Source organism: Neofelis nebulosa, chromosome 2 (assembly GCF_028018385.1).
Source record: "Neofelis nebulosa isolate mNeoNeb1 chromosome 2, mNeoNeb1.pri, whole genome shotgun sequence".
In the NCBI taxonomy this organism is placed as follows: Eukaryota; Metazoa; Chordata; class Mammalia; order Carnivora; family Felidae; genus Neofelis; species Neofelis nebulosa.
In genome coordinates this window covers 146,195,882-146,213,873 of record NC_080783.1, presented here as the reverse complement: position 1 = coordinate 146,213,873, position 17,992 = coordinate 146,195,882, and the positions used below count along the sequence as shown (strand labels likewise).

General features: G+C 42.8%; 1 long non-coding RNA gene across 2 annotated transcripts; it reads left to right on the top strand.

The window, feature by feature from the left end:
* Positions 1-2,613: 2,613 nt before the first annotated feature.
* Positions 2,614-16,113, top strand: LOC131504406 (uncharacterized). 2 transcript variants are annotated; one of them, XR_009257978.1, is made up of 3 exons: positions 2,614-3,273; positions 12,738-14,503; positions 15,477-16,113. It is a non-coding gene; the product is annotated as an uncharacterized LOC131504406 (long non-coding RNA). The 2 variants fall into 2 exon arrangements; XR_009257979.1 differs by lacking the exon at positions 2,614-3,273 and adding an exon at positions 7,499-8,411.
* The last annotated feature ends 1,879 nt before the right edge of the window (positions 16,114-17,992 follow it).

The window sequence follows — 17,992 nt, the reverse complement described above, 5'->3', positions numbered from 1 at the left end:
TTGGTTGATCTCAGGGCACACGAGGATGTACACACTTTGTATCTGCCACCCTCTCTGAAGCCCACTCCTGGGCGAGCCCAGGCTGCCTGCTTGAGTCATGTGGGCTGGATGGTCCAGACCAGGAGAAGTGGAAGAGGACGTGGCTCGGCTTAGCCAAGTGTCCCCGTCTGACCTCTTGCTCTTTTTCTGTCCCCAGAGGAAAGGTGGAGCTTTCCTGCCCACAGAACTTAATTTCCTTTTCCCGTTCTTTGCAACATTGCATTCCTGTCCCACCTCCTGGGGAGAATGGGACTTGGTGTATCCTGCGGACAGCACTCAATAGAATCCTTTTTTTCTCAAAACTGAGGCCTTTGATGGGCCTTCAGGGAAAACTACAGGTTGAAAAGCTAGAGGTCGTCCCCCCTCCTCTGCTGGTACCATTTCTTAGTGTATTTCTCACTCCCTTGCCTCCCCCCAGGGTGAGGCTTAGAATCTGGCTGGACCCCAGTGAGCCTGCCACAGTGGGAGCATCTCTGGTCACCTGCCTTCTCCCCGAGCAGAGCCTGGGAGCCCCTCCCTCCTCCAGTCGCTTTCAGACACAGAGGAAGCATAGCACCTCTGAGCATCACATCGTGCTGGCAGCGGCTGTCCAGAGGGACCAGGTGATTCAACCTGGAAGTGGGGGGAGTTCATGCCCTGTGGGGTTTACTTGAACCAAAGACAGAAAGGAGACCCCAGGGCGCTAGCAATATATTCTGCTCCCTTCGTTCCTCCTATGGATCATCCCTATGCTCAGCTGTTTGGTATGCCCTGCTAGAGCATCCCATGCTAGCGAGGGACTGGCTGTGTTGTATCATGAAGCTGTGACCAACCCATTAACCAGTATTCACTTTCTTCTTTCCCGGCCTTGATTGTCCTTTTCTCTCATTTTTGTAACCCTGCCATTGCACCTCCCAAAGAAGCATGAGCAGGTAAGTTTTGCCTCAGTCTGTTTTCTAGGGAACCCACTACCAGTGGCTCACTGACCTCAAAATAACACTCTGGACCCATTAATTTGGTTGCTTTACTCCTAGGTCATCCTGGGCAGGTTTATATTCACCTCTGCCCATCATACTCTAAAACCCCAAAGGAAGGGCATTCTTTATTTCTGCACTGGAGAAATTCAGATCTACAGATCTCTAGAAAACATTTAGTCAGAAGGAGAACCATCCATCACAGCACTATTAACAAGGGGGGTTGGGGGGAGACAGAAATAATCCAAGCTTCCAAAAAACAGAGTGATTTTTTTGAAATGGTACCTTTATAGAATAAAACACTAGATAGACATTAAAAATTATGTTACAGGCATGTTTATTGCCACATTAACATTCATGATGTGTTAATCGAAAAAAATCAAAGTACAGTATGATCTCACTTTTGCAAGAAATAAAAATACATATATCTGTGATTTTAAAAATTGGGGGAAGTTACATGCCAAATGCAAACAGAATATGTCATTTGGTAGTAGGATATGAATGAGTTCTCCTTAAGTCCTTATATGTATCAGTATTTTTAATTTTTTTCCTCTAAGAAATACATATTAATTGTGTTTTTGGTTTTTGGTGGGTTTTTTTTTTGTTGTTTTTTTTTTTTTTTTAGTTAAAAGGAAAAATGTATCCTGGGCCTGCTGTTCAAAAATGCACACTCTGCCAGAGGACGTGGCTCGGCTTAGCCACGGCTTAGTTACATGCTGTAACTTTAGAAGGAAAATGAGATGAAGACTCCAGAGAGACTCTGGAAGGCTAATAATAACAGTTAAGTTTTTATAGTATTTTATTTTGGGGTGAAAATTCTCAAGAGGATATGACTTGAAATTGTTCCAATGATACACATGTGTTCAAGTATAAAGGTCCTATGTCTATAGCTCTAACAAGAGAAAGGATCCATATTGCCATTGTAACTATCTTTTGTGAGGCAGCTCATAAAGAACACCCATGTATTTCATTATTATAGTTAATCATTGTACTATTCTTTAAAACATGGGCTGCTCCTTGAATACTTTTTTGTGTGTGTGTTTTAATTCTTGAGAATTTTAAAGAATAACCCATTGCATTTGCACAGGTTGGGGCAAATGGTGGGCAGTCCATATGGTCCACTAAGCTTTGTCTGTTTCCCAGACACTATGCTGGGTCCTGGGGAATATGGAACTGAAGACATGTATTCTTCCCTCGACGTGTTGGTAGGGGACGTGGACCAGTGAACTGACATCTGTGGCTGATAATAGTGGGCATGCTGTGGCCGGAGTTCTGTGGGCCACAGAACGGCATGCCATCCAGACTCTAGACATGAGTGGTCAGGAGACACTTCCCCAGAACAGGTGACATCTGAGCTGTATGTTGAAGGATGTGTGGAAATTAGCCAAAGAAAAGGAGAAGGGCCTTCTAAGCATCAGCTCAGAGAAGTAGAAGGGAGCACACCCAGGGACTGGAAAAAGTGAAATCTGTTGATCAGTGCTATCCAGATGGAAAAGTTCCATACCTCTGCTGTCCAAAACAGGAGCCACAAGATAACATGTGGCTATTGAACAAGAGAACTGAATTTTAATTTTCTTTCTTTTTTTTAATTTAAATTTAAACAGCCACATGTGGCTACTGTATTTTTTACATGACTTTATTGAGGCATGCTTCGATGTGATTTAATGTGGGGTCCTGGAGCAAATGGTCAAGAAAGAACTCTTGAGATATTTTCGGTACAAAAAAGGTGGTTTTATTAAGGCACAGGAATAGGAACCAAGGGCAGAAATAGCTGCTATTTTTCTGTTGGGGTAGAGACAAATAAGTTCCCAAAAGATTTTCATGGGCTAGAGAGGCCTTACAGGATCCTGGAGACCTGGCTATCATCAAGCTAAGCTTGCTTTTTGCCTTTAGAAAAGCATTAAGACAGTTGGGAGTTCCTGGAGGAATGTCCTACTCTGCCTGTCCCAAGTATTTGTCGATGGGCTGCAAGTTTTAAGGAAATTTAATTTTACTACATTTCCTTTTGCCTTTGTTCTCCACATCATGATTAACATACCAAAAAATTGTACAGAATCAATACAACTTGATAAGTTTGGAGGTAAGTATATACCTGTGAAATCATCACCACCATCTATGCCCTAAACACCTCCATCGCCTCCAAGGGTTTGCTCCTGCCATCTTATTTATTATTCTATGTGTGTGATAAGAACACTTCACGGAAGATCTACTCTGGCTACAGTATTGAACAGCACAACAGCGGTGAGATCTGCTGCTAGATCTTTTACGTCATTTTTTTCTGGTAAGTTTCATTTTCATTCTAAAGGTGAAAAGGAGCCACTGCAAAACCTCAAAACAGAGTAATGACATGAGTAGACTTAGAAGAAGAAAGATTTCTTGCAAATTTGGAAGCAAAGTAATTTGGCCAGTTTTTAGTATGTGTTCATTTTCCATGACCGTCGTAGAAAAGGTGACAGAAAGGAAGCATGTAAAACAAACATTGCCATAAAATTCAACTTTAGAAATGGCCTGACAGTGGAAAAGAACGAACAATTAGCTACCCACAGACCAATCAGTAAATGATAACCATCACAGTAGGAAATTGAGTACATGGCATGATGGACCATTCCCCAGAGCCCACAAACAAATGGCCAATTAAATGCATAAAACAGTGCTCAACCTCACTGGTATTCAAAGACATTTCAATGAAAATGAGATTCCCATTTTCAACAACCAAATTAGTAAAGCTTTATTTTGAAGATGGTATGTTGTTGAAGATGTAGATAAAAGTCTCAAAAGTCTTTAAGAGAATAAATGTATGCATCCATTTTTCAGTCTTTTAGTAAAAGACGTGAAAATGTTTAAGCCCTGTCAGTGAGCTATTCCATATCTGGGAATTTGCCATAAAGAAGCAATTAGGGATTCTTGAAAAGATTTATGCACAAGGCTGTCCATGTCTGTGTTATATACAACAGTGAAAAAAGAATGACAACAATCTAATTGGAATTCCCAACAGATTTATTAAATAAATTATAAAACATCTACACAACTGAGAACCACATAGACATTAAATGTCCTATTCCATATGAATACTTAACTGCCTGGGCAAAATGTGTGTGATATATTTTTAGTGGCCAAAAAAAAAAGCATCCCTATTAGAATGTAAACTTTCAGTTGAATATTAAAAAAATCATATCGATTGAAAAAATACTTGAAGGATGTTCACCAAAATATTATGAAATTGATCACTTAGTAGTGTGATTATAGGTGATCTTTATTCTCTTCTTTGTTTCTCTGTATTTTATAATTTTCTACAGTGAAAATCTGTGACATTTAAAAAAGAAAAGGATTTTTTCAGGTTGAGGTTCTTAATTATGTAGGTAGTGTTCAGTTATAATAGAAGTAATTTGAAGTATGTAACTGCCACACTTCTGTTCTATGAGATAAAAAAATTATAAAGCGGTGGTAAGCATTTGCCAGTCTAGACTTGTGGACAGCAGAGCTGTTAAAGAAGGCCAAGTGACTTTGGAGTCCTTTCCAGAAACTCTTTCCTGCTGCTGGGAGCAGCTGAAGTGCCTTAATTAATCAAGATAAAATGTTTCAACCAGAGATAATTATGTATATGAAGATGATTTTGCAGCCAGATATGTGGATGGTTTATATAAATAGGAGGGGGATTTTCCCCTCAATTCTTCCTAGTATTTTAACCCTGATGTATCTAGAAAAGAAGAGAGGACAAGAGCAAGGAAAGCTTCCACCAGAGACTAAACAACCAGAAACTTTAGCTAATCAGAAATTCTTCTGCCTTTGACTTTTAAGAGAGAATGCAAACTCTCAAGAAAGTGACTGTAAATTGAGAATTTCTCATAACCAACTTTCAGGATATTTCTTAAGGCTTTGCCAATTCAGACTAGTCTCCAGACTTTCTACGTCAATATTTGTCATATCCGATGAAAACAATTCCTAATGGTGAATCTGAAATTCCAGAAAGATTTTTATTATCAACTAAAACAGATTAAATAATGTTCTGTATACTCTGAATATACGACTTCCTACACAGAAGGAAGGGAAGGAAGGAAGGAAAGGAGGAAGGAAGGGAGAAAGAAGGGAGGGAGGGAGGGAGGGAGGGAAGGAGAGAAGGAGAGAGGGAGAGAGGGAGAGAGGGAGGGTGACTACATATACAGACTAGGAAGAGTGGACTCCATCCAAGCCTCACATGTCGGCATCAGCGATGTGGCTTCCAAGGGCTTGGTACATCTCTGTGTAGTCTGGACAAATGTCTAGTATCCTACTCTGCCTGATAATTCCCTGGAGGGGTGAGAGTCCTGCCCCCTTACATCCTCCCTTCTCCTCTCGCTAGTCTTGGAGGCTCATAGATTTCTCCCATAGAGAGCACAGCCTCCATCGGTAAGGTTCAGGGGTGAACTTCATCACTCAGGCCAGGTGGAAGGTCCAGAAATGGCAGGGTGACCTGGTGGTTCTGTCCTTGGGAAGGGGATTGGAGTTTGCTGTTTGTGTATTTAAGCCGTATCATAGGTACCACACTTTTCCTTATTGTCTGTGTATGTATTAACTTTTTTTGTTTAGAATATTTCCCCATGCCAAGGTTTGTTTACATTTTTTTTCAATGTTGAAATGATTCAGGTAATTTTTCTTCCAAAAAAAGCCATTTCCTGGCTGTGCGATTCCTCCCCCGCTGCCAGTCACTTCTCATACCTTAGTGTCACAGCAGGAACCTTCCTCTGCTCCTGAATCTCCCAGCTCTTCTGGGATTAGCTGATGAACTGTCTAGGCAATTCTGCTCACACATTTCACTTCTAGTTGTGTTTAGTGACAGGAATGATTTCTGTTTTGACATTTGGAAACTTCATTAATTAGCAATGACTTCTTCATCTCCTCTGGTTCTGGCAGATACTTAGAGGGAAAAGAAGAAAAAGCCATTCTATTTTCAAAGTGACTTGGGTGGATATTGGGGTTTGGGCCTGGAAGTGGATGTAGAGGTTAGTCAATGACAGAAATGGCAACTATGGGTCTCAGCAGATTATTCTGACAGAGTTACTATTATGTGACCCAGCCTGTGTGGGGCGGGACTGGAGATTTTTTGGGTCTCAGTATGAAAGGAAAAACAAGGACAGATCTACTTACACTATTTTTAAGTGTATTTTAAACATCTACGTTTAATAGATGCTAGGACAGAGGCAGTGCAAAATGAATGAGCAATTTCACATTTTTGAGAACTCAATTTAGTAAATCTAATCCTGCCTCAGGGGGCAGCAGGGCTCATAAGTACCCCCTGCCGGTTTTCCTGTGGTTATAAATAGATACATTGGAGAATTCAAATGTACGGTGTATAGTATTAATTTAAACTCCACAGAAGCCAGAACTTGTCGGTATCCCCAAGGCCTAGAGCTTAGCACATAGATGATGTTCAATAAATATTTGTTGAATGAGATGAGTGAATGAATGTGGATAATTTATGTGATCACTCCTACCTTAAATGGTTTCCTCTGCACTAGTTGATCACCTATGACATTGTTTCCAAATCATGCCTCTGATCTCTGCCTCTGCCTGAGGAAATGACTAGTATCTCCTCTTGGATGAATAACTCAGCTCTTACAACTACCTGAAAGTTTTTTGTTGTTTTTTTTTTTAATGTTTATTTTTGAGAGAGACAGAGACAGAATCTGAGTGGGTTAGGCGCAGAGAGGAAGACACAGAATCCAAAGCAGGCTCCAGGCTTCGAGCTGTCAGCACCAAGCTCGACGCGGGCCTTGAACTCACAAGCTGTGAGATCATGACCTGAGCTGAAGTCCGACGCTCAACCGACTGAGCCACCCAGGCGCCCCTGAAAGTAGTCCTTTTAAGCAAGCCTGCATCCTGATGGACCACCCAGCTTTTTCACTGCGCCTTCTGTCTGTACGTGGAGGCTGGTGAGGTTCTGTGGGCTTCTGTGAGTCCACTCCCCGCTGGGGCATCTCCTATCGGCAAAGTGAGGGCATTGGTGGGGGAGGGGGGCAGATTCCTTTCTGAAGGTGAGGAGAGCCCTGACCCTAGGGCCAATTTATCTACTTAAATAGAGGCCCACAAAAATATTTTAATCTTAATTTCTTTTAAAATTCTAAGGAAAACGAATATCATAATGCTTATATAATAATGGTTCTAGCCTGGATTATATTCATCTTTATACCAACACAGTTATAAATTATAATTTTTAGGGGCACCTGGGTGGTTCAGTCGGTTAAGCATCCAACTTTGGCTCAGGTCATGATCTCACAGTTTGTGGGTTCAAGACCCACATGGGGTTCTGTGCTGACAGCTCAGAGCCTAGAGCCTGCTTCAGATTCTGTGTCTCCCTCTCTCTGTCCCCTCCCCTGCTCACTCTCTCTCTCCCTCTCTCCAATATAAATATTTTAAATATATATAATATAATATAATATAATATAATATATAATATATATAATTTTTAATTCTTTCTTTAATGAAGGAAAGTGCCCATGATGGAAAAAAGGGAACAGGGCCCTCGAAAGTCCTAGCGTGGCCCTGGGTGTCCTGAGCAGAGCAGCAGAATTAGCCAAGCTTTGTGCTGCCCAGGAGGGTGTCCTCCCCTCAGACTCTTTCCCAGAGATAAGCAAGGTCTTCAAGGAGGAAGGCAAACTGCCACATGGAGGCTAGGACGCTCTGTAACTTCCCCAGCCTCTAATTAGCTGTACCCTCTCCCCTCACTCCTGGACCCCAAGTAACGGACACGCAGCACGATCCCATTGTTTCTTCTCTCAAGTAAGGTAAACCCCAGTGTGACCTCCTGCCCGGACTCTCAAGTAAAGAAAGCTGGTCAATGACTTCAACTCCTTTTCCCTCAAAAGTCAAGCTCAAGCATGACCCCCCCTCAAATCCAGCAGGAGCAGGCATGATGTCACTCCCACCCTCATGCCTCTCTCCCACCCGCCTGGCGGATGACACATTTCCACCCCGACTGCTTCTCAGAAGTGGCTCTGCCCGAAGGTGTGGGTGTCTGGCTGGCCGCTGCTTCCTGCCAGCCACGGGGCAAGCCCACCAGGCTGGAAGTCTGTGACATCACTGTGACTCAGCACTCTGTGGCAGATGAGAATTTATTCAAGGCTCAACATTAAATAAGGAGTTTTCAGGCAAGTCTGGAGGACAAGCTGAGCCAACTTAGGATGAGAAACTAAAAAGCAAAAGGGGAAATCCAGGGCTGAGAAATTCCTAGAAACGAAATCATAACCTTGGACAGGAGGAGAAGGTGACTTGAGCTACTAAGCAGGCATGACCTCAGACCTGCAGTGGCTCATGGGCCTGCAAACACACAGGAACCCGACCACCTGTCTGTGTCCCCTGTGTGCCTTCTGACCTCCTCTACAGGCTCTGGTACGTCCATCTATGAGGGACAGCGGCAAGCCCCCAACAGATATGGCCGTCCAGGTATGCATGGGGGACTCAGCATCTGGGGAGTGATATGATTTGAATCTGCAGCCCAGATTTAATTCACAAGAAAGAAGCAAGACATGGAAGGAGTTAACCTTGTAAATAAAAAGTCTGGTGGGATGTGGACAGTCAGGGAGGCTGTACATGTGTGGGGGCAGGGGTATATGGGAACTCTCTGTACTTTCTGCTCAGTTTAGCTGTGAACCTAAAACTGCTCTAAACAATCCAATAACTTTTAAAAATTGGCCAAGGGCACCTGGGTGGATTCTTCAGTTAAGCGTCTGAGTTCGGCTCAAGTCGTGATCTCACGGTTCGTGGGTTCAAGCCCTGCATCAGGCTCTGTGCTGACAGCTCAGAGCCTGGAGCCTGCTTCAGCTTCTGTGTCTCCCTCTCTCTCTGCCCCTCCCTTGCTCACATTCTGTCTCTCTCTGTCTCTCAAAAATGAATAAATGTTAAAACAAATTTTTTAATTGGCTGAAATTTCTTTTTAAAACCTATTCTATGGCCACAGAACCCTGCCTAGCATCATGCAGAGGTTGATCCTAGCTCAAGAAGAAGACTGGGCAGAGAAAGACAAATATCATATGACTTCACTCCTATGAAGACTTTAAGAGACAAAACAGATGAACATAAGGGAAGGGAAACAAAAATAATATAAAAACAGGGAAGGGACAAACCATAAGAGACTCTTAAATATGGAGAACAAACAGAAGGTTGCTGGAGGGGCTATGGGAGCGGGGATGGGGTAAATGGGTAAGGGCAATTAAGGAATCTACTCCTGAAATCATTGTTGCACTAAATGCTAACTAATTTGGATGTAAATTTTAAAAAATAAAATTAAAAAAAAAAAAAAAAAAAAAAAGAGGAAGAGTGGGTTAGCAGGCCGGCTAAGCCATTGTGATGAGAGGAGCCATAGGAAATGTAACCTTTTCTCTATCTCATGCCTTTGGCTGATCCCTCATGTTACAATTTCTTAACTGTGTACAACTGCTTTGCATTCTACAGCTAGGAAGAAGGCCATAGCAAATACTTCTGGGAGAGACAGACTCCACCATATGAATAGCTAATAGATCAATTTTTGCAAGATAGTTTTTATATCCTAAGCCTCAGTTTCTTCACCTGTAAAATGAAGATAACAATATTACATGACCCAAGAGATGTCATATGGATCAGTCTTCAGGAAATCTTCTAGAAGAAGAGTCACACCCTCCCTTCCTGGGCCCTCACCAGTAAGTACAACCTAAAGCCCTTCCTCATTTTACTTTTCTACAAAGCATTTACCATCTTCTCCATATCATACATTTTACCTTTAAATTTCTCATTATCTTTTTATGACATGAGCCGAAGTAGGACGCTTAACCAACTGAGTCACCCAGGCACCCCTTCATATTTCCTTTTAAGCATCAAGTGAAATACTGGAAGTTTTTAATGCCTGTATAACTATACAGATAATGCCTATAGAAGTATAGTTGGCCCACACCAGATTCTGCTCTAAGAGTCAAGAAGAGGTGCACCAGCTGGCTAACGTGCACATGTACATTATTTTAAAGACTCTCTGGTGTAGACACAATGAACCATCCTTATACAGTGGCCCTTCGATTTATTTAACTCCTTGTTGGTTCTGCACTGACAGCTTGGAGCCTGGAGCCTGCTTCGGATTCTGTGTCTTCCTCTCTGTCCCTCCTCTGCTCATGCTCTATGTCTCTGTCTCTCTCTCTCTCTCTCAAAATAAATAACATTTTAAAAAAGAAAATATGAAGAATTGTCCAAAAACCAACTCCAGTTAGCCATCCCACAACACCATTACCAGGAGGGTACCAGGCTATGAGGATCAAAGCAGAAGCTCAGAGGGGCATCAGAGCAAAAGTTTGGAAGTACTAAAGCAGGCAGAACTGAGCTGCAACAGGCAGCAGGAAAGAATCATCTTAAGTAGATATTAAGTAGATATCAGGGCATCCTGATAAGGCATGTTCCCCTTATACAAGCTCATGGAGTATGTAAAGCCAAAATCAATCAACAATCTGCCTTCCATCTTGATGGGAAGTTGGTTCTTTCAAAATACACTTGCATTGGGGCAACTGACTCTCTCTCTTTCAAAAATAAATAAACATTAAAAAAATTAAACAAAACAAAACAAAATGCACTTGCATTGCCTCAGTTCCTATAACACACACACACACACACACGCACATGCACACCAAATCCTTCTATAGCAAGCTCAGTTTTTTTTTTTTCTTTTTCTTTTTTAATGTTTATTTCTTTTTGAGAGAGAGAGAGAGACAGAGTGTGAGCAGGTGAGGGGTAGAGAGAGAGGGAGACACAGAATCCGAAGCAGGCTCCAGGCTCCTAGCTGTCAGCACAGAACCTGATGCGGGGCTCGAACTCAGGAAACATGAGATCATGACCTGAGCCAAAGTCGGACGCTTAACTGACAGAGCCACCCAGGCGTCCCTCAAGCTCAGTTTTCTTATTGAAATGCTCTGCTGACCCTCAAAAGGGAAAGCAGAAATTCTTCAAAGTCATGATGACGGTCCCGTTGTCTTGATGCCTTGAAATGACCAGTGTGCAAGTATTTGTTTGGTTTCTTCGTCTCAGCTCCTTCCCTCAAATGGAGATCCACCCAAGCTCCAGACAGGGAGGACAGGAGCTGAACTAGTTGTGGGAAGTCTGCGAAGTCCAGGAGACTGTCCTGGCTTGGCTCTCCCAAAGGAAAAAAAGAAAAGTCTTGTGATCTGTAGGCAACTGATTCAAGGGGCACAACTATATGTCCAGTGCCTTTGTGCAAACCATAAAAGTTGCCTCCTCCAGGCCCATGCATTAGAAAACTTTTCATTCCTCAAGGCTGAAGCATCTCTGAGCCTGGTGAGAGAAGCAGGGCTTATTTCAGCCATTTCCTTCCCCGCTCCTTGTTTGGACCTCTCTGTGCAGGACAGAAACTGCCTAACTGCCCCTGGGGGGTGGCTGTGTGAGAGGGGGTATTGCAGGGCTAGAGGTACATGAAGAGCAAAATGCCTGACTCCTACTGCGTACGCCCCCACAGATGAGACCCTTTTCCTTTGCAGCTGGAGTTTAGTCTGTTGTTGGATCTGTTCTAGGAGATGCTAACCTCCTAGTCTTTCTCATGCATGTTGCCCCCTAACCACTAGCCAGCCCTCCTCTAGGCCTGTGGTATCAATACTCAGACTAGGTGGAACTAGGAAAAATGTCTTTCATGGGTTTAAAGGTTGAACAAGTAACTTAAAAGTCCATTTGGAAAGGGACAACATGGTGTTATGGAAAGGCCACAGGATATGGAATCAGCTGACCTGGAATGGTGGTTTGATAGGTGTCAACTTGGAGAAGCCGAACTACATTTCCCAGAATTCCCTTCCCTGCATGGTTCCCATTAGACTGCACACAAGAGATGATCTTGTGTGAGATTTGAAGGGAAGCAGTGAGCAATATTTCATAGTTCGCACATGTTGCCACTATTCTGCGGCTCACCTCACTTGTTCCCCCAAACCAGTGTCTTTTATTGCTGGTCTTGCCTTCCCAGAGCTCTCCACTGTGAGAGCAGTTGCTGGTGCTGACCTACCTCTCCCACCCCATTCCAAACTTCCTACATTGCATTTGTCTCTGACTAAATAAACCATCCCTGATCCTGTTAACTGACCTGCCCCTTGCAGGTGAGATAGCATTTTCTCAAGGACTTTGAGAGATAGGACTTTCACACAAAGAAAGGATGTGAGTAGAGCTTATAAACACTCAACCAGCTGGTGGAGGAGGTATTTTGGGGTGGTTTCTTCCAAATCACACAGTGACTGGCACCATATACTCTATTTGGATTCACAATAAAGGTGATTGCTTATAACCTTACTAGCAGAGAATATAACTACCTCAAGCCCTCCAGTGTTTAAATTCTTTTCCAGCTTTGGGGGCTTGCTGGAATATGGACTATTCAGACAAAGACGACTTTTACCACTCCTTCAGCTGTCTGCACCCTCCCCTCCCAATGCATACACCCTTCATCTGCCCACTTTCTCCCTTTCATCCTGCCATGTTATAACCCTGGCTTCCACCTATCTTGTCAAAAGTGAACAAAGGGGTATGAGCTATCCTAGGACAGCTTGACACAGAAAAGATGTCCTATTGAAATCCCAGAATGTCATGATGAACTAGTTTAGAAACAGTATGATACACTGCATTGCTTTGCCAAAGGCAGTCTCTGGGGAAAAAAATATTGAACATTTGACTCATTCACTGACAATGTGGGACAATTAAATGGGGGAAGAAAAACAGAGAAAAAAGAAAGGAATGAATAAATGGTTTCCTTTCTGCCCATAGGTATCTGATTCAGAGCACTCATGAATCTTGGACTACATTCAGCTATAATCATGGGTGATTCTCCAAGCGAAGGGGCTAAACACTGGCAAACGAAAAGCAGATTTGTCCACTGCATTCCTACCCTAATGGATGCTGAGATAATGGATGCTCTACAATCACCCACAAATTTCCTGGTACTGCTGCTGTTACTGCAAAATGATGGCTCCTTCAAAGTATCATCTCTTGCCCCTGCCAGAGAAAGCCAGCCTTTAAAAGAAACTAAATCCAAGGTCACTCACTTCCACATAAAGAGAATATTTTGTCAGCTGCCAAAATTCATTTATCTAATGTACTCTTACCCAATAACTTAAGCCTGGTGTGCTGGGCAGAGTCCAACTTGGGTAATTCCATTCTCCCAACCAAATTCCCCCAAGGAGTTTGAACGAGAGAGGACATTATTCTTCACTTCTTCAACTCTCCTATTATTAATCAAAAGAATGTTTTTCATCCCCAAAGCATGATGGGGATATGAGGATAGAATTTTTAAAAAGGGATTATTCTTAAGAATTTAGTAATGAGAGATTCCATTATATAAACTTAGTAAAGTTCTTTGGAAGTAGAGTCTAGATCCATTTGTGAAACAAATAGTTATTAAAGTATATGCCAAGTACTGTTCTCAACACTGCAGATGGAGCACGACACAGAAGTAGTTTCTGCTTTCAAGAGGTAGCAATTAGAATAAGTTGATGAGTTTGGAGACAGGGCCAGAAATCAGACCATTTAAGTACTGATATGGAGTTTGGATATTATTGTAGGCGCAGCTGGAGAGTATTGGTGGAGCGATATGATTGATCAGATTTGAGGTCTTTTTAATAAGACCATCCCTTCATGGATATCTATGGGCCAGGGTCCTAGCCTTCTGCTACTTTCCACGGAATTGAATCATTTCAGGATCAACACAACTGTGGCTGTAATTTCCTCCCCACAAGCCTTCAAACAGCATTGGATCTTGGTTAGCTCAGAGCGCCAAGGAGGCCAAAGCCATGGTTTGGCCATACGGCCATCAGCATGGCACTGCTCCATGACAAACCGTACCCCTTCTTCCTCTGTAGCTGGCTGTACTTCATAGGCTCCCTTTGGTCTCATAGGACACCAGACAAGAAGGTAAATGAGGAAGAATTAGTTCATCTCCACTGCTCCAAGAGCTGCCTATGACCTGCTGAAGGTAGTTCGGTGGCAATATCAAAGAGTGGAAGCATCTCTACATATATGTGACCTATTGAATGGTGGTGTTCTTGGAAAGAGCATTACCACTGACAAAGAACCACCGAAAACTTTCTATTTATTGCCCATCCTGTGAGCAGTGACAAATATAAATAAGAAAATCATAACATCTGAAAATAAAAGGGGACATTAGTGGTCATGAAATCCAACCTCTCTCCTAATGTAAGATTCTTCTATGCAGACCTGACAAGGAGTCTTCCAGTGTTCTATACCCTTCCTATATCAGATGGGGTCAGATGAATAGCAATTTAATTGCGTGTTGTTTTGTTGGTGAGGAAAGATCATTAACTGTGGTACCTTTTGCCCAAAGTTGTGGTCTGAAGGGTCAAAGGACAGATAAAGAAAGTCACATCTGAATGAGAAGTTAAGGTTAAGACCTGGAAAAAGAGGACCAAATAAGTTTTCCAGTCTCAAGTGCAAGAGGGAGAATAAAGAATATGGAACCAAACAAGAAGATACCCAGGATGCTGATGAATGAGAAATGTGGAGCAGGTGGATTAGAGGTGAGTAACTCTGGAGAAAGTCCTATGGGTGTGTACAAGTTTTCATGATGGAATTGTTAACATAATTCTCACACAAATTTGTATGATTGTGCCAAGTACTCTGGCAGGAGCTAGAAGACAACTTATATCCGTCTTCCCCTAAATGGTCACTGCCTCACACGGAAGCCCATTGCATCATTAGGAAATATCAGTGACCAGAATATTCTCTGTATTGAGGCACTGGGTGGCTCAGTCTGTTGAGCATCTGATTCTTGGTTTCAGCTCAGGTCATGATCTCATGGTTTGTGAGTTTGAGCACCACATAGGGCTCTGCACTAACAGCCAGAAGTCTGCTTGGGATTTTGTGTACGTCTCTCTCTGCCCCTCCCCTGCTCATGCTCTATCTCTCTCTCAAAAATAAGTCAATAAACATTAAAAAAAACAACAACAACAAAGAATATTCTCTGTATCCTTTTCCCTCTGGCCATAAGTCTGTTCTTCAATGACATACAGAGCATATCTAATTCCTTCCCCTCATGACAACCATTCCAATGTAACATGGCAGAAGAGGGGAGGGGCAGGGGGAAAGGGGAGGGAGACAGAATCTTAAGCAGGCTTCATGTTTAGTGTGGAACCCGACGTGGGGCTCAGTCTCAATCGTGAGATCATGACCAGAGCCAAAATCAAGAGTCTGACACTTAAATGACTGAGCCATGCAAGCGCCCCTCCCTTAGCATTTTTGTTAGATGTGTTTCATTCTTAGCTTCCTTTTACAGGTTATATTCTTTGTTGACTGTACTCCTTCCACCAACACTTCTTTAACCACCAATGACCATTTATGACGAAAACTCATCAAAGAGCTCTCTTTGCAGGCACAATAATTCCTTCAGGATCACTTTCACTTACGTCATCAGAATTTTACTTTTGAGAATTATTTATCTCTCATGGTTGGATCTTTTGATTATACCTGTGAGTTTTTCTTTTTCTTTTACAGAAACTTTCTGAATGGTATCTTAAGAGTTTTGAGACCATATCAGAAGCAGCCAAGAGGTCCTTCGTCAAAAATTTTGGACTCTCTGATGAGAATCTACTCCCTTTCTACTATTCCTCAATGAATTCTCCCACTTAGTGTTATGCGTTGAATTATGTCCCCCCAAAAAAGATATGTTGAAGCCCTAATCCCCAGTACCTCAGGATGTAACCTTTTTTGGAAATAGGGTGTTTATAGAGGTAATCAAGTTAAAAGGAGATCATAATCCAATAATAATGATATCTTCATCTCCAATAAAGAGGAGAAATTTAGACACAGAAATAGACACCCCATGGGAATAATGCAATATGAACACGAAAGCAGAGATGGGGTGATGCATCTGCAAACCAATGAACACCAAAGATTGGGAGCAAACTCCCAGAAGATAAGAGAGGGGCATGGAACAAATTCTTCCTCCCAGACTTCAGAGGGAACCTATCCTGCTGACATCTTGACCTTGGACCTCTAGATTCTGGAACTCTGCTGTGTAAGTCACCCAATTTTGTGATACTTTGTTACAGCTGCCCTAGCAAACTAATACAGTCAGAATTAGTACAAAGATGTGAGAGTTTGCCCACTGATTCTAATGTGAACGCTGCCTTGTTTCCCCTGGTTCTGCCTGCTCTAGTTCACTCCATCAGAGCCCATTGTTATCCCACTCAAGATTCTCAGACTTGAGACCTAACCTCCAGATATTTTCATTTCAGTAACTGTAAGGTGAAGCATAGGAATCTGATTTTTATTAAGCCTTATAGACAATTCTGGAATGAGAAGTAGGAAGGACTTAACTGACTTTGTGTAGTTTAGTCCCCTCCCTGGCCCCAGGGCCTTAGCACATCTGAAAACTGATGGATCCACTTCTGCTGCTAAGCTCAGCCAGGATCCAATGCCCCCAGTGGTAGCCAGAGGGCTCTCGTGCTGCCTGGTGTTCCTCCGGTGCCTATTCTCAGGACCAGGTCTAGGCCGGGGGCCTGCTATTCCCTCATGCCCTTGTTAGTCCTCTCCTTGAGAAGCGCCCTGACCCTAGACCCCAGCCTGGTGGCTAGGCCACTAAACTCTGAAGAGAGATCCTCCCAATAACAGACTGATCACTCTCTTGCTTCCTGAGCACCCCCTACCATCAATTTCCAACCACACTCTGGTCTTTTAAGGGACCAGCATGGGAAATATTTGTGCCCAGCATGGGAAATATTCTTAGTGACTGGTACCTGACTTATGAAGGGCCCTTCCCTGCCCTCTACACACAAGATGTACCAACCTGGCTGCTTCTCCATAACCAAACTCAGCAACTATTTGGATGACACAATGTGCTAGACCTTGTACTATACACATCCCTTCTGGCTTTCATGTTAGGCTCACTATGTAATGAGGAATACAAAAAGGTACATGGATGCACATTACCTATGAGTACAGGGTCCTAGGGGCACAGAGGTGGAGCACCTGACCTGGGTCTGGAGGGTTCACAGGTAGAGAAAGGAACTTGAAGAAGCTTCCATTTAAAACCAAGACCAAAAAATATATATATACACTAATATATTATTATTAATAACATGTTAATATAATGTGAAGAATATGATAATATTTTATTAATATATTACCAATATATTATTTATTATAGTTAATAATTATTAATGTTAACAGGGTTGGGAAGAGGAAGAGATCTTCAGGCTCAAGAGGCAGAAAGGGCATGATGGTTTCAAGAGCAAGAAGCTAGAGGGGTGGGTAAGAAGTGAAGGTTTTCCAGCCCCATCCTGTCCCACAGGAGAATCTTCCCTAGAAGAGAGGTAAGACAGATTACCCACTCAGCCATATTTGAGAACATGCCCCCATCCAGGAAAGCATCCCAACACACATATGAGGGGAAAGTGGGTGGGTGGACCTCAACTGACCCTCAGCCCATCTGTGCTTCATTCAGTCTCTGACTGTACCCTCATCTGTTCTCTTCATCTTCCCGATTTAATTTCTCTTCCACGCGACTCAACCAGCCTCACAAGCCACACAAATAATCTCTTATTATTCTTGGCCTGCAGTTTTTCAAACTTTAGCAGGCAGCCTCTTCAACCTCATGTAGCTAAAATCTAAGAGATAGGACTTCGGCCACAGCCTGGCACCGCCCTTCCCCCATCCCTAACCATTCTGGATGGTCCTGACAGGCAGCCTACCAGAAAATTAATTCCCAGCTGGGATTAAATGACAAGAAGTTTCTGCCAAACCATACTTGCCACTAACAACTCAAGAACTTGAGACACTGACCATAAGACTGGCCGTGAAAGACTCTCCCCCAGTCCCACGTATTTGAACTTACCTGTGATGTAAGTCTTAACCTGGACAGCTTTGGACAGATGCACTCTTGAAATGTCAGATTATCTCTTGCTATCGAAGGGACTACTCATCAGCACAACATGGCAGCTGATATGTAAAGCGAATGGTAAAAAGGAAAGGCAATCATTTCCTCACTAAACGAAAGAAGAGATATGAAT